This window comes from Sus scrofa, chromosome 5, assembly GCF_000003025.6.
Source record: "Sus scrofa isolate TJ Tabasco breed Duroc chromosome 5, Sscrofa11.1, whole genome shotgun sequence".
Lineage (NCBI taxonomy): Eukaryota > Metazoa > Chordata > Mammalia > Artiodactyla > Suidae > Sus > Sus scrofa.
The window spans coordinates 25,625,913-25,644,800 of NC_010447.5; positions in this window are offsets into that span (position 1 = coordinate 25,625,913).

An 18,888-nucleotide genomic window follows, 5' to 3' on the forward strand; every position below is an offset into this window, starting at 1 on the left:
GCATTTAAAAAGATGGACTGTTAGTGAAATGATTAAAGACATGGAACCTAGAATGCAAGCTATATATAATTTTAAAAGTATCCACTTGTATGTTTATTTCTGAGTACTATTTGGCAACTCATAGATATTAATATAATAAGTAAAATGATGAAGAACTAAATATTTAATGAACACAATGTCTTTGAAATTTTCAGATATTGAAACACTCTCTGAGGCTACCCAAAGTTTTGATGTTTCAAAAAAAGAAAAGAAGGAAAACAAAAAATAGCATTAATACTAACTTATCCAATCAAGAAACTTTTCTCTAGGGAAAGAGAAGAGGGTGACTTATTTGTGAGCAACACAATTGTTTCATCTCATAATTGGTCTCAAAATTGTACATAAATTACTTCATATTTTCCATATTAGATACAACATCATCTTAAGCCAAACAAAACAAAAAAATGGCCTACTAAAGAGCATTATGGTCTTTTTAGTATAGTAAATACACAGACTGAACAATTTCTAGATTTATGATGGATTATTGAAATTTTCTACAACTAATAAAATATGCTATACTATTTAAGGTATTAAGACCTTAAGTTATTTAGAAATGTAGTTTCTCCATTAATATATTGCAATACATTTTAGTATTAATTTTATGAGCATATATGAGTTTGCATATTTTTGACAGTATATATTTAAATTTTCCTATAGCAGTATATTGTAAAATACATTTTCCAAAATTAAATTTCTCAAATGACTTTGAGTTCTGCAGTGTTAACACAATACATTTTCTAATCACAAAAATAAAGTTAGAAAACCACTAATGAAAATATATCTTAAGAAATCCTATTAGTCTAGATAAAAAATAGTGATTTAAAGAGAAATTCATAAGACAAATCATAACGATTAAGTCAATACATGTTAAAATTTGTGGAGCATAGCTAAAGCAGAATTTAGAAGAACATTGTAGCTTTAAATTTTATTTGAACACCAAGTTTGAACTTATATGGACACAAATGAATTAGTATTCAGTGCCATAATAGAGTCAATAACAAGATATGAATAATTATGATCAGTAATCAATAATTATAAAGAAAAAATTGGAGGGGATTAGGACTTTACAAAGACGAAGAAGCTAGGCAATATTTTTGTGAGAGTGAAGAATAAAACATGAAGACAAAAATGAACAAAATACAGAATGGAAAAGTACACTGAAATCTTTATGAAACATTCTGGAAAAATCTAAGGCATCAAAAGCATCATAGTTGAGATGAGAAAATGTAACTTGCTTATAGAAAAGCAGTCAAATAGAAAACTTGAACACCTGTGCTCAATTACTCTTCAACAATAGAGAGAAGACAGTCTCTTCAGCAAATGATACTGGGAAAACTAAACAGCCCAATATAAATCAATGAAGTTAGAAAACTCCCTCACACCATACACAAAAATAAACTCAAAATGGCTTAAAGACTTAAATATAAGGCAGGGTACCATAAAACTCCTAGGAGAAAATATAGGCAAAACATTCTCTAACATAAATCATAGCAATGGGTTCTTAGGTCAGTCTCCCAAGGCAAAAGAAATAAAAGAAAAAATAAACAAACAGGGTCTAATAAAACTTTTGTACAGCAAAGAAAACCATAAATAAAACTAGAAGATAACCTAGAGGCTGGGAGAAAATACTTGCAAATTGTGCAACTGAAAAGGGCTTAATTTCCAAAATATGTAAACAGCTTATACAACTCAATATCAAACATAAACAATAAAAAATGGGCAGAATTGCTAAACAGAATTTCTCTCTTTTTTTTATTTTTTTTTATTTTCCCATTGTACAGCAAGGGGGTCAGGTTATCCTTACATGTATACATTACAATTACATTTTTTCCCCCACCCTTTCTTCTGTTGCAACATGAGTATTTAGACAAAGTTCTCAATGCTATTCAGCAGGATCTCCTTGTAAATCTATTCTAAGTTGTGTCTGATAAGCCCAAGCTCCCCATCCCTCCCACTCCCTCCCCCTCCCATCAGGCAGCCACAAGTCTCTTCTCCAAGTCCATGATTTTCTTTTCTAAGGAGATGTTCATTTGTGCTGGATATTAGATTCCAGTTATAAGTGATATCATATGGTATTTGTCTTTGTCTTTCTGGCTCATGTCACTCACTATGAGATTCTCTAGTTCCATCCATGTTGCTGCAAATGGCATTATGTCGTTCTTTTTTATGGCTGAGTAGTATTCCATTGTGTATATATACCACCTCTTCCGAATCCAATCATCTGTCGATGGACATTTGGGTTGTTTCCATGTAAACAGACATTTCTCCAATGAAGACATACAGATGGTCAATAGGAACATGAAAATATGCTCAATATCACTATTAGACAAATGCAAATCAAATTACAATCACATATCATCTCACACTGGTCAGAATGGCCATCATCAAAAAGACCACAAACAATAAATTTTGGAGAAGGTGTAGAAAAAAGGGATGCCTCCTGCACTGTTGGTGGGAATATAAATTGGTGCAGCCATTAGGGAAAACAGTATGGAGCTTCCTTAAAAAACTAAAAATAGAGTTACCTTATGATCCAGCAATCTCATTTATGGGCATATATCTGGAGAAAATGCTAATTCAAAAAGATACAGGCATCCCAATGTTCACAGCAGCACTACTGACAATAGCCAAGTCATGGAAGAAAATAAAATGTCCATCAATAGACTCTTAGCTTAAGAAGAGTGTGGTATATAAAATACACGATAGTATATTATGCACCCCTAAAAAAGAATGAAATAATGCCCTTTGGACCTAGAGTTTATCATACTAAGTGACATAAGTCAGATAAAAACAAACACCATATGATATCACATATATGGAATCTCAAATATGATACAAATGAACTTATCTACAAAACAGAAACAGACTCACAGACCTAGGTTATGGTTATCAAAGGGCAAATGGGTGGGGGGATAAATTAGGCTTTTGGGATTACCAGATAGAAACTACTATATACAAAATAGATAAATAAGATTTACTGTATAAACATAGGGAAGTATATTCAGTGTCTTATAGTAACATGTGTGTGTGTATATATACATATATAACTTACATTATATGTTATATCTATAGAGATGTAACTCAATCACTTTGCAGTATACCAGAAAATAGTGCAACATTATAAATCAACTACTTCAATAACAGAAACAAAAAAGAACAACAGGGATATCCTTGAGCAGATCAGGCATCCTGTAACCCTGTCTTTCATCTTGCCTTTAAAAATGTTTACCTGAACTGGTACAGCCACTATGGAGAACAGTTTGGAGATACCTTAGAAATCTATACATAGAACTTCCATATGACCCCGCAATCCCACTCTTGAGCATCTATCCAGACAAAACTCTCCTTAAAAGAGACACGTGCACCCACATGTTCATTGCAGCACTATTCACAATAGCCAGGACATGGAAACAACCCAAATGTCCATCGACAGATGATTGGATTCGGAAGAGGTGGTATATATACACAATGGAATACTACTCAGCCATAAAAAAGAACGACATAATGCCATTTGCAGCAACATGGATGGAACTAGAGAATCTCATAGTGAGTGACATGAGCCAGAAAGACAAAGACAAATACCATATGATATCACTTATAACTGGAATCTAATATCCAGCACAAATGAACATCTCCTTAGAAAAGAAAATCATGGACTTGGAGAAGAGACTTGTGGCTGCCTGATGGGAGGGGGAGGGAGTGGGAGGGATGGGGAGCTTGGGCTTATCAGACACAACTTAGAATAGATTTACAAGGAGATCCTGCTGAATAGCATTGAGAACTTTGTCTAAATACTCATGTTGCAACAGAAGAAAGGGTGGGGGAAAAAATGTAATTGTAATGTATACATGTAAGGATAACCTGACCCCCTTGCTGTACAATGGGAAAATAAAAAAAAATAAAAAAAAAAAATGCTTACCTGACACCATTGAGACTTTTGAGCAGCAGGTACCCACTCTCCTTTCTTGGCCTTGCAATAAATACTGTACTTTCCTTCACTATAAAAAAACAAATAGGGAGTTCCCATCGTGATTCAGCAGTAATGAACCCAACTGGTATCCATGAGGACAGAGGTTTGATCCCTGGCCCCCTCAGTGGGTTAAGGAACTGATGTCATAAGCCATGGTGTAGGTTATAGACACAACTCAGATTTGGCATTGCTGCAGCACTGCTGTGGCTGTGGCATAGGTCAGACGCTGTAGCTCCAATTAGACCTCTAGTCAGGGAATTTCCATATGCCACAGGTGTGATCCTAAAAAAAGACAAAAAATAAAAAGAAACTTGATAATATGTTAATTCAAAAAATCTTAGATCTAGATGAATTTCTGGTAAATTTTACTAAATCATCCAATTCTGTGTGTGTGTATGTATATGTATGTGTGTGTGTGTGTGTGTGTATAATGAGAAACTGAAGAATGGTTCCCAATCAATTTAATATGGGTAACATAGTTTTGATTCCAAAACTTAATGAGAATAGGACAAAAAGGAAAAGTTATGGAACTCTTTTTCTCGTAATGATAGTTTTAAATATCTTAAATAAGGCAGCACTACAACATGTTCAATGGTGAATTTAGGCAGACTTCATCTCAGGAATAAAAGAATGGTTTAACTTCAAAAAGTCTATCAGAATAACTTACCATAACATAGAAAAAAATAAAAGAATAAAAAAGGTAAAATTTGCTTAACCAAATGAATAAGAATTGTTAAAATGTTGAATATCTTTTCATGATAAAACCTCAAATTAATTAGAATCTATGAGAACTTTCTTAACTTGACAGACTGTTTCTCTACCATTAAAAACAAGCCACCATATCAAAGTCATATTTATCTGAGATATATTTTCTTTAAGGAAATAAAGTGAGTGTGTTCCTATTATAGAGTGTAGTTCAGGGTACACACAAATGATAATTATGAAAATAAGATTCAAATATTGCAAGAGAAGGAATAAATTGTCAGTATTTAGCATGGCTAGATCAAGTACTAAATATACTAGAATCAATGCGCAAGTTTCTTGCCTTGTCAACAGATATCAAGAGGTTTGGTAGAAACAAAAACCAGAGGAATAGACCACTTAAAAATGAGGTAGTTAACCCAATACCATATACTAGTGAGGATATAGAGAGATTAAACCCTCATACCGATGATGGTTTAAACAACTGTAATCTGCCTGTAGAATAAGCCAGTTTTTCTCACCGATGTTAATATTTTTATAACCTATGATTTAGCAGTCTATTCTTCAGTATGTAACCCAGAGTAATTTTTATGTAAGTAACCCAGAGTAAATAACCCAGAGTAATGTTTATGTAAGAGGATCTATAAGAGTGATGGAACATAAGAGGAGGGTAGTGGGAAGTTGAAAATGAGTCATCTACCATGAGAAAAGGTAGGTAGGATATTGAGGGCACGTACCTAAGAAGCAATTGGAGGAGAATAAACTAATATGCACACCAAAGTAGGCAGTTATCATAAAGCCAGCACTGAGTGAATCAAACTGAAGTCAAAGATACTCTATTGCTTGATAATAATTACATGGGAAATACAGAGATAAGCAGCATGTATATATTACAAATATATTTACTTTTTTAAGGGCATATACTCTAAGTAGGCCCATACATAAAAGAGCATGGAAAGAAGTGAAATAAAAGAAAGGCATAAAATAAAGTAAGAAAGAGGACAACAATTATAATGCTCTGTGCACTAAGAATAGGAGTCTCAGAACATGAGACTATAATATAAAGTAACTGATATTTAAAATAAAAATATTGTCTCAATATTAGCTCTGTTTGTCACCTAATCCTTGCAATAATTCTATAAGTTTACTGTTACACCTACTCTCACCAGGGTGTTTTTAGACATCTATGATGCCCAGCCCATGTAACCAAGATTTAACATGCCTAGAACTAATATTTTATTTCAATATTGTAAATAAATAGAGTTTCTGCTGTGGCACAGTGGGTTAAGAATCCAGCTGCAGTGGCTTAGGTTGCTGCAGAGATGTGGGTTTGACTCCCAGCCCAGCGCAGTGGGTTAAAGGATCCTGCATAGGTCACACCTTTGGCTTGGATTCAATCCCTGGCCCAGGAACTTCCATATGCTACAAGTACAGGCATGAAAAAAAATGTAAATAATTTAATACAAGTATATACATGTAAATAATATAAGCAGAGTTTGACTATCCTAATTTACTTGATGTAGCTCTAGTTTTTAAAAATAGCTCTTTTATGTTGTTTAGTATGTTTTAACAATTTGACTTTTAACCAGCTAATTCTACCTATTTTTGTTTCCATTGTAACATTTGATAAATAAAATTTTGTAGAAAAAGGGAAATATTTTCTCTTCGGGGGTAAACATTTCCTCAATAATGTTGTTTTGAAGCATGTTAAACTTATATGAAATATGGGTACTTTGAGGCTGCAGGCTAGGAGGAACTAAAGTAATGACTCATGTGATTGGCACCATTAATAACTTGTGTTGTTCCTCCTTCAGACTATCACGACTCTACTTTTTCCTGCATGTTCTTCTTTCTTTACAGTGCCCAATCTGGAAGAAATCAGTTGACTTCAAAAGCCCAGTACTAATCACAACAATTTCCCTATAGAATTTGCTGGCTGGAGATTCAATATTACATTTTCAAATAGGATTTCATGTCTCACGTGAAAAAGTCCAATAATAAATCTAATTTCAAGTGTTATAAACATAGATTGAGAGAGATGTATGTAAATGCTTTCAATATAAAGTATATTGTTATAAAATAATCAAATATGTTAAAAAAGGTAAATGTCATATCTACTTGATATATCAAAGTGTGTACTACTATAGCTAAATTCAATATATGTACTTTTGGTGAATATACACAGAAAATTATATTATTTCTATTTTAAGATCTTTGATATAATATTTCAAGCACTGTCACATTACCTACTGCCACAGACTGCAAGCCTAAAGGCCAGTATTTACAAAAATGTCTACATTAGTAGGGATAGTAAGAAACAAACACCAATGTAATATACTTGTGAACAGAAGTTTGGCTCTTGCCATCAGCCTCTACATGGAGTAAACCGTGAGCCACTGTAGTTGCTGACCTGAAATACCCCTTCAGTGGAGCTCAGGGTGGAGACCAGGAGTGAGGCACTCTTTGCTCTGGGCAGACTGGAAGCAGGTCTTCAGATAGTGAGATATGTTTAGGAGAAGATTTTATGAGCCCAATTCTTGCATGTCCTCATAGCTAGAAAAACTCTAAAATCCTTCAATGATGACTGATGTCTGTGACTAGTAGTAACTTTCACCAGACCAGCAGCAAACCTGGAAAATGTGTGCATGGCTGCATGCATCTTCCTTTTCACCTTTATGATATATATTTATGATATATATTTCCCCTTTCCTCTTTGGAGGAAACTACCTGAAATACTACTCCCCGAGCTGCAGTCAGTGGAAAAACAAAAGGTGTCATCTGTGAGAACAGCCGCTCCCAAGGGTGGGCCAGTGAGCCCTGAAGGAACTCAGGAAAGCATTTCAAAGGAGTGATTCCAGTAAACCCAGACTTTGCATTTTCCCATGGAAACTCATTGTCTATACATCTTCTGTGAAAATGGTTATCTGTAAAACTTTTGTTCCTACTACCTTCCCTTTGTTGCAGAAACTCATATATCCTACCTTCCCCACTGGCCTTCTCAGAGTGGTTTCTCAGGGCTACCTGAGATGCTGTCTCCTGGGCTTACGTCCTAATTTCACCCCAAATAAAACTAAACTCTCTACTTTCAGGTTGTATTTTTTTATTCAACATACTATATATATAATAAATAAACTCAGACATGTTAAAATGTATATGTCATAGGAATAAAATTTAAATGTAAACATGATATACATACTGTATTATTCAGACCAGTAACACTAGCAAAAGAAGTTAAAAACATACACTTATAGTTTTAAATATTTTGTTGAATGGCCATTCATAAAGATCACATTCTCTCCAGCATAGTAAAAGAAGCATTGTTCGATTTATAAATAACCACAATTACTTTAAAAGTTAGTTAATTTTATAAAATTTATGTACCTTTGGAGTTCCCATCATGGCGCAGTGGTTAACGAATCCGACTAGGAACCATGAGGTTGTGGGTTCGATCCCTGGCCTTGCTCAGTGGGTTAAGGATCTGGCGTTGCCATGAATTGAGGTGTAGGTTACACATTTGGCTCGGATCTGTGGCTCTGGCGTAGGCTGGTGGCTACAGCTCTGATTAGACCCCTAACCTGGGAACCTCCATATGCCGTGGGAGTGGCCCAAGAAATGGCAAAAAGACAAAAAAAAAAATTAAAAAAATTATGTACCTTCTTTCTTCATAAAACCACTTCATACATTCCACTTTTCTTGTTAATTAATGAAAACATATTAATAAAAAAACAGTTTTTTATTTAGTACCTGCCTTTTGTAAAATCGACTACTTTTTTTAGAGCCTTTAGGTTTAAAACCAAATTGAGAGGGAGATACAGAGATTTCCCATATAACCCCTATCCCTACACATGTTTTGCCTTCCCATTATCACCATGTCCCACCAAAGCAGTAATTCTGATGAACCCACAAAGACCCAACATGATCACCCAAAGTCCATAGTTTATATTAGGGTCACTCTTGGTGATGACATTCTATGGGTTTGGACAAACATGCAGTGACAAGTATTCATCATTATGGCGTCCTCTGGGCTCTACCTAGTCATCCCCCTTCCCAAGAGCCCACCTTTTAAAAATGTTTTCTTTCAGACCCCAGAATAACCAACTTATTAAGAATTTATCATGTATTTATTAAAAATAAATTATTTGTTATCAATGTATTTATGCTTTATCATTAATAATTTATTAGCAATAATTATGTATTAGCAATAATTTACATCAGGCACTATGCTCAGTGGATTACATGTACTATGTCATTTTTACTATACCCCTTTTGGCTAATTATTATTATCATTAATTACCTTTATTACTTCAATTTTTTAAAATGAGGAAACCAAGTCATATGAATATTTTTTAATAATATGCACAAAACCAAATAGCTTAAAAGTGACTGAGGCAAGATTCGAATTAATTGTCTCTATTCCAATATTAAGCTCTTACCACTACACCTATTTCTTTATTGAGGGACAAATCCAATGTCATAGTAGTTGTCAGATCATCCATCTCTTAAATTAGAAGACACAGGGTATTTGTTAATTGATAGCTTTTCATCTATCCAGAGTTCCCCTTTCTTCATGAGAACCTGTCATTTTAGTTTCTCACACAGTATTTCTAACCCATTCAGGCCTACATTTAATATACTTTTCAAATACCTGTAACTTCCCTCAAATTACTTAGAGATAGGCTGCAAATAAATATTTTTTATCAACCAAAAATGAAATTTTGAGACTGAAAAGGGGTTATTATTAAGAATTTCACAGGACAACAGGCATACAGTGAGGCTGGCCCTGGGTAAACCAGAACTTATGATCATCCTATTTAGAGAGAAACATGCCTATGTCTCTGGAATAGTTGGAGGTCTATCTATATCTGGAATCTCTTTGAAGTACACTACATCAGGGGTCTTATATTCTGTAAACAGGTTTTTTTTACATTATAATCCATGTATTATAAGGATGAGCCCTTTAAGAATTCCCAGCATGGTTCCAAAAATTAGACCTCGGGTTCTTCATTGTAAATTGAAAAACAACAGAGAAAACCAACCATTCTGTGTTCCATACAGCTATTCCATGCAGCATCCTATGTATCCCATACAGCATGACATGTGTTGCTCCAGGAGAAGAGGAGGATTACTGTACCACTCTGTTAGACACATCTGTTGTTGGGCTGACTCAAAGGAAGCTTATATGCGTTTGCACTGAATTGTCACCTAAATAATATGCACTTGAAAGATTACTTACACAGGTCAGAAAATTAAAGTCAGTAGTTTCAAGTCTCTATGATAAATTGCTAGCAAGGCGCCTAGAATTTCAGAGTTAAAAAGTGTCTTAAAGAAAGGCCAATACTTTTAATTAAGCAAACTAAAGTTCGAGTCAGTTAATTATTCACCAAAAATTGGTGATAGATTTCTTACAACACTTAGCAATCTCGACATGGCACATTCAGTGTTCTCTGCTATGGAGGACTGACCCAAAAAACTGTAGCCGCTGCAGAGTCTTTTGTCCTATTTCATCAGAATGAAGTAGTAAATATCCAAGAATCTGAATAGTCCACATTCTATAATTTTGCCAAGTCCCTCAACACCCCTCACTGTAAATAAAGGGGAATTTGCTTACTGTAACCCAAAATATAGTTTCCTTCTGTTTCTAGGATCCCTGTAAATTAAAATGGTTTGCTTTTTAAATTCTACAAGAGTCTGAACAATATTGATCTAATTCTAGAGTGAATAAGTTCATAAAAACTAATGTTGGAACACAGAGTGTTAAGACTGCAAAATTAAAGGTTACAACTCAGATTCTGTAATTTCAAACTATGGATCATTGGTAATTTGTGACACCTCTGGGTTAGTTCACTGGCATGTGGCAAATAAGCAAGTTAGATTAAGTATGAATGATGAATATCAAAGTAACTCAATTTTTTAAATGTTCATATTTTTACTAAGCCAGTATTTTCTTTTTTATTCCCCCATGGTTGGTCTACACTTCTAATCTATGCATTTGTTTGTTTATTTGGAAAATGATATTGCCTTTATTAAGGATAGAGCTAAAAGAAGCAGCTTTAATTAAAGACAGAGCTAGAAAAATTAAATGAACCATTCGCAAAAAAATTTGTTCAAAATCTGTAAAGGTATGGGTAATCATCAAATAAGTTTATCTCGTATTAATAAAAGAGTATAATAAAAACACTCTGAATATGTTTATCAATTCTCAGGTCTCAAAAACAAGGTAGGCTGTACTCTTACCTGATACTTTGAAACATTATAAAGTTAGCAATGAATTAAAATATATTAATATTCTTCAATTCAAATGTCTTTAGTCTTTTGCATGGAAAGAACTATATACTATACATATATTTATACTATATATACAGTTAATACAAATTAACATGATTAATTAAATATTGGAGAAGCAATTTGGTGTATTTTAAAGATGATTTATGTACAACTATAAAAATCAGGCATATTGTGGTTGGATGTATTTTGCATGTTCAGCAGTGTTTGATACTGCATATTTTATTTCCAACTGTCAAGAAATAAAAAATGTTCAGTATCCAAACCACATAGAACTTAAAGGAATACAAGTCTGTGTTAACAAGTGAAAGCATTTATTGTGAAGTTGAAAGTGAAAGCAGAAAGCCTTTTTTCTTCACCTAACCTGGTGGGATGTCCTGTTTACTAAGGACATAGTAACTTCGACAGGTTTAATATAAGTATGAAGAAGTCGCCAAGCTGCTGTTTTTGTTTCAAATGCACAATGGAGGCTTCAGTGAAGATTTTATTCTTTTCAATTCTACCTAAGTTTGCTTCCTTTTTAAGTTGTTGTTTTTACTTGGGGACAGCCCTGCAGGAGTGTTACTGGCAACAGCCGGGAAGCAGACATGCACATCCCAAATGATCCCCACAGGAGCAGTCTTTGACATTCAGAAAATATCTTATGATCACAAGTCCACCATACTTCAAGATAAATCTTTGCACTTGATGGATTTCTAAATGTGCTTAAACAAAGCTCATGTAATGAAAAAGTAATCAGACTTCATTAGGGTTCCTCAGTTAATGAATCCTCTGAATGTTTAACCCCTTTATAAAGAAGTTGACTATTTTAAAGAAAATAATCATATACATTGGCAAAAAATGTTTGCCTCTTCCATATGTTGATATCCACTACTAATTTACATTCTTCCTTTGCTTCCCTAACCCTATAACTACAAATACACGTATGCACACATACACACAGATGCAACACTCACATGTATTCATGCATCAACTGATCCTCCCTAGATTCCTGGGAGTAGCAGAGTGCAGACAAAGAAAAATTTGGTTCCCAGTAACTTTGGCAATTCTATTTAAACCTCATCATCTCAGGTGCAGCTCAAGGAAGGAACATGTACAATGATGTACTCCAGAGACTACCACACATATGTTGATTCTTTCTTCAGTATTGAACCAGATCAGTCCATCAGTGTGAATAGCACACATCCCAAAGAAACAAAGTAGTAAGGTATTAGAAAGAATAAATTTCAGTATTTATCTTTTGAAGGATAGCATATTTAAATCTGTATCTTTATAAAATTCTGCCTTCCTCTGATCTTCAAAATGATCAGTTAAGGAGCACGGGTGCAAGAGTCCAATTGCTTCATGCCCAATTGGACAGGACCCTACCACACTGCCTCTCATCTGTATGCCAGAGTTGCCAGGAAGCTTAAGTTTGTGTTAAATTCAGATGGTTACTTCTTTATATTTAACTGTTACTGTGGACGATACTCTGAGAAAATGAATATACATAATAAGGGGGTTAATTTTTATCACAAAATACCATGGCCAGAGAAGAAGGAGGACCCCAAAAAGGACTAATTTCTTTAAACAGTATCATTAAGTTTTTGGTAAATTTCTATTTATTGTACAGCCCTGTAAGTACTTCAGAAAAGGAGTGGTTTAAATAAGAAAATACAGAAATCTTTTATATTGTAGATCATTTCTGAATTTAGACCTTAGAAAAACAAAGACAAATGTTGTTTTATATATTTTGAATAGCCAATTATAAAAATTAGGAGAAAACTTTCAGGGTAATTGACAAGAAATACTTAGACCATCTGTCTGTCTGTCTGTCTGTATGTATGTGTCTGTCTGTCTGTCTGTCTGTCTATCTATCTATCACCCATCTGTCTATGAATCAATCTAGAAAGACAGAGAGGCTGGAGGGACTGATCTGTATTGACTCTCCTACAGGAACTTAAATTCTCAATATACTGTCTTTGTCACAGAAACTTCAAGTGGGTACCCCTGAGTCTATTTTGGCATCTACTCTGATAAGATGCAATATCTGCTCATTTAAATTCTATTCCAAGCAAGGTAGATGCTATATTTTTATTTTTTGTGTCCATATAAATTCTATGGAGTTATGTTCTGGCAAACAGGCAAATCAGCTTGCTCTTGTGAAACATAAATATAATAAAATTCATTGAATTATTATAATAGAATTAGAAAATAAAAATTAAAACACCTTAGTTTCATGTATTGTTAGGCAGGATCCAGACAATTCCTCATTTAAGGGCTAGAGACATCCTACTTAAAACATCTTTCTTGGGTTACAGTAGAATACCTGGATGTTCAGTGAGGTATTTTCACTGTTGTCCATTAGATGTTCTCTGCCTGGCCTTGCAGTGTGTCTCAGTGCATATACAGCTTAGTCTCCAGGCAAATGCTCAAGGAGGAGTCTATGGAGAAATCCAGATCTGCTCATCTGTGCTAAGCCTTCATCACTGATTTCCTGTAGTACAAATTCCAACTGATTCAGGAGCCCCAGCCTCCAAGCCTCTGAACCATATATCTTCTTTTTTTTTTTTTTTTTTTTTTTTTTTTTGTACTTTTGAGGGCTGCACCCATGGCATATGGATGTTCCCAGGCTAGGAGTCTAATCAGAGCTACAGCTGCTGACCACAGCCACAGCCACAGCCATGCCAGATCCAAGCTGAGTCTGCGACCTACACCACAGCTCACGGCAATGCCAGATCCTTAACCCACTGAGTGAGGCCAGGGACAGAACCCACGTCCTAATGGATCCTAGTTGGGTTTCTTACTGCTGAGCCACAATGGGAACTCCCAACCATGTATCTTCTAGTTAGGTCTCTGCTCTGTTTAGGCTCCAATTCCTTGTGTCACAATTTGGGTAGTGACTCCATAGAAAACAAATGTGGATGTGGAGGTCACTTCTCATGTTCCTTTCTCTTAAGCATCACAGTCTGTTGCTGTGCAGTGTCTGATAAATAGATGTTTCATGTGTGCTTATCATCTTTGCTTCTTAGTTGTTCAGGCAAAAAGATCCAGAAGGATCTGCTATGGTATCAAGTCTCCATCCTAGGTTCCTGTCTACTTTTCATGCCTCTTTGCTTGCTTTTATATCCCTCAAATTTGCCTTTTAAGCAATGACTTGAAAAATATGCATGCTTTCCTACTATTGGTGAAAACATTAGATTTTATCACCATGATTTACCAGACTACTTAAAAAATGCATTACTTCTGATTACTTTAAGATAAAATTTTTAACATGATTTAACTTCTTTTTTTTTCTTTACCAATAGCTTTGTTTTAGAAGCAAAACTATGATTAACCATATGGTTTTATATTAATGGAATTGCTTTCAGGAGTTATTTTTAGCATCTATATTGCCTCAATTTTTAATGAAATTTTGATATTATTTTCATAGTTTTATCTCTGTAACTGATATTCTTTTATACCATATTTTCTCATTGCTGAATTCTCTACCAAGTGAAAATTAAAGCATGAAAAGCCTGGCCTTACACAGGCATTTCATAAATAATATCTGTTGCTTTTACTGTCATCATCATTAAATGACACTACAATCAGAAGCAACATCAAAATTTCTCAAGCCACAAACTGATTTTGAATTCATTCACCAATTATAAAAGTGACAGATCTAATGACAGATCTCTTTTGTAATAAACTGAGTTTCTTTCTCTCTCATGTTTTCTCTCTCTCCTGAAAAACATTTTGATGATTAGTTGACTATACAAAAATAATAATAATAGAGAAATAAACAAATGCTATAACAGAGAAATAAATAAGTTCTATGATATATTTAACAATACTGTGATTTTAAATGCTAAAAATTTATGAGGTTATTTGATTTATGGACTACTCTAAAAATTTTTGGAAATATCAAATGTCACTGTAAAGTCACTATCTAATTAAGTTGCAGAGATAATGCACAGTATCTATAAATCACTGTGATTAATTAAAAAAAAAAACAACGCAGTACTTCTTTTCAAGAGAAATACTGCCTCAAATAGGCAATTATATAGGTTTATAGTGACTTTGATCATGACACCATGGTCTTTGAACCTCAATTATCATTAAGTGTTTTTCCTGACCCAATTCTCTCAAAAAGTATGCAGTTATGAGTGTAGAAGTGATTTATAGCTGAATTTCAATCCAGTTTTATGTCAAATTAACTAATAGGAACAGTGAGGTTTAGGAACCCTTGAGATGGAATGCTGTGCCCTAACTTTCTCCAGTACCCATTCCATGTATAAATCGGAGGAAAGAATAAATGATATGTGTTGGGTTTGTTATTGGTGCTATGAGGAAGACTAAGACAAAAAAAGTATGTTGATAACGTCAGTCTTTTCATTGTCATTTTATAAAGATTTTATTTTCTATCAAAGATGATTTACTAAGCTCTCCTGATATATATGCAATCTTCCTGAGGATACATTGTGTCTGTAATGACAGAATTGAACCCCTTATATAAAGTAAGCACCATTAAAAAAGAGATTTGTAAGAAAATTGAAACTGTTTAGAAGTCCAAGTCAGTGGTAGAATATATGTACAGATTTGAAGTCATGAATGCATTTGCATTTTTAAGGGAGTCTAAATCAATTCCCTTTAAACATACCTGTCACACTTTGGGTTTAAGGTTTCTAAAATATGGTGTGAGAAGTGGAGGTCATGTAGCCCTTGTAATACAGGTTGTTGTTACCATCTTAGTAAAGATATAATGAATCATGTTCATAATAAATCATTATAATAGCTTTTTCTGGTAGAATTCAGGTTCACACTTTTCTTTAGCATTAGATTCTATAATCAGTCTAAATCCATGTGCAGAGAAGCCATGTATGAGCTTGGGGTTGTAGTTCTCTGTACAACCTATTGAACATAAATATGGATACTAAGGAAAAGTAGGGTTTTTTAGTTTGTTTGTTTGCTTTTTGGGGTTCCGAGGCTAGGGGTCGAATGAGAGCTATAGCTACTGGCCTACACCACAGCCACAGCAGCGCAGGATCCGAGCCGTGTCTGCGGCCTACACCATAGCTCGTGGCAATGCTGGATCCTTAATCCACTGAGCAAGGCCAGGCATGGATCTTGCAACCTCATGGTTACTAGTTGGATTTGTTTCTGCTGTGCCACAGTGGGAACTCCAAAAAATAGATTTTTGAATGTAAAAAATTATCCCCTAAATCTTTCAAAAATTGGAAAAATAAACTTTACATGCACAATTCCCATGCCTCCATATCCTCATATGCAAAATTATAGAACTGTGATTATCTTCAAACTTTCTCCAGCTCAAAAATTCCAAAATTTGATATAAAATTATATAAAATTGAAATTCAAGCCTTTTCTAAATAATAAAACAGTTTTATTTCCTAGTATATATTACCAAGAGAGATTTGAAATCTATCTTCCACAGGATCTTAAATATCAGTATGAATGTTTGTCATTCTGGAATTTTTCAAATGCAACTGCTCTATTTCGCTATTGGGTTTGTTTTGTATTTTTAAGGCCACACCCACAGCATATGAAGGTTTCTAGGCTAGGGGTCGAATCAGAGCTGTAGCCACTGGCCTACACGACAGCCACAGCAATGCCAGATCCTTTGCCCACTGAGCGAGGCCAGTGATTGAACCTGCATCCTCGTGGATGCTAGTCAGGTTCGTTTCCACTAAGCCAGGAAGGGAACTCCTATTTCAGCTATATTATGTGTAAAAATATCACCTAACATGAAGATATGGTCCTTTACATATGGAATCAACATGTACTTTACTTGCCCATGTGAAGGGAGTGAAAAAACTTTACTATTAAAATTTAAGATATTATCTATTACTATGGTATTATTGTTATTAGCAGTAAAATTATATTCCATTATCTTAATAAAATAAAATTAGTTGGCCCTTGACTTTAGAAATTTTCTAACCTGAGACAAAATTAGTGTTTATACAATTTTCAAAACTTGCTGTTAAAAGAGGGCGCATCCCTTCGAGGCATCAATTTTTAAATTATTAGTTATCATTTACTTACTTATGAATAACTCATCTTTACTTTAAACCATGATGGCACAACTAGTTTGTTTCTACAAGTCTTAAAACTCTAGACTTGCAAAGATTTGGGAACAAAAATAGATGTGATGAGGACAGGAAGTAAGGTAAGAAAGGTAGCACACTAGGCTCTAATACATTGATCAGTCTTAACAAAACCATTAACTTTCCCTTTTACTTTGCCAGACAAATTAAAGGCATAGAAGCACTCAGTTGTCACACAGGAGCTTCTATAGAAAATGAGAAATATCTTCTATGTTGCAAGTAGAGGTAATCGCATGCTTAATCATGGTTCTCAGTTAGCTAACCAAAACAGCTGTCCTATATGAGTCCACCTACTGAGAAAAGAAGAAAATAACACAAAAACAAAACCCGCTGTCTTGCCTCTTCGTTCTCCCAGAAACAAACTGCCACATCTATGCATAAACCAGTGCCTTCCCTGGGCATAAACCACCTAGCAGATTCAACAGTCAACTAGGCCACATTATAAGTTATACTGATTTGAAGCTCACAAGTCCCTTCTAAGAGAAAAGGGCCTCACATCTAGAAGTCTGAAGCAAGAACATATTTGGAGTCTCCAGGTAGGTGGTGGTTAAGAGAAAAACAAACTTTACTATCTCTTTTTTCTTTCTCTGAGAAGTGAGAAGCCCCCGAGGAGTACAAGGGGAGTAATTCTGTCTGTGATAGTTTACAATCATCCAGAAGCCTAAGGTTTTACAATAAAAGATGACTCCCTCGCCTTCATTGATGAATGGCTATAATTTTCCATTGGACATCCTTAACTGGCTACCCTGTCAGAACAGGGAAAAAAGCTCTCTAACTCTGAATTGAAAGTATAATTCTAAAATGTAAGGCTTTACTGTGCAACAATAACACATTTTCTAGGAATCTTTGATATATAAGAGTTGTAGAGAAAAATAACAGGGTGGGTATTTATAGAGCATAGGCATATAGATAAATTTATATATTTTAAGTGACAAAATGATAATGAAATAAAAAATCAATATTCTGAATCAGTGGTAAGAAATTTAGTAAAAAAAGGAAATGAACTTCAAACAAAACTATAATCAGTCAAAGTGCCTTCAGTACCCAGTGATTTTTCAAGCTTGGAAAAAATATGGTGGCCACATACTTCTACACAGGCAAAAACCTCGCATTCTATTTTAAAGAATTATAATATACAGGAGATAAACTCTTTAATAAATGAGTAGGTATGAATACACATGTTACTGTAAGATAAATGATATCTCATACTTGGAACTTATAAATTGTCTTTTTGATTATTTTACCTCTTTTCTGTGTCATGGTTCCCCTGGAAGTAATTATTCCACTCTATTTAAAGGTATCTCAAGTTGATTTACCCATTACCTTTTCCACTGAGGAGTCAACCACTACAGTATTAGCATTAGAAATAGCATTGCATTTAAGATACTTGTATTAATTTTTTTTAATTAAAAGTTTAGAAATTGTGTCTAATTACTGTAGTTACCCTGCAGTTTGGATATTACTACTGCAAGTGTAGTACATATCAATATTGGCAGCTACTGAAAATTTATTGTAGTGTCAATTTGTGCATTCAATGAGCAAGACAAAGCAATATTAACTCATTTAAATATTTCCAAGACAATGTTAATACTGAATAAATGACAGTGAACTGAAATAAGCAATCAAAATGCCTGAGTTTCTGTAGATAAATTGCTTACTTAATTAGGCAGTTGCATAGAAGGTATCAAAGCTTTTATTTCTCTGCCCAATGAAACTTTGCAATTGGATTCCAATTAAAAAGTGATTTTGTTTTGAAATGGATACATTATAAATGAACAATAATAAATTAAACATTTGCTGGATAACAGAAAT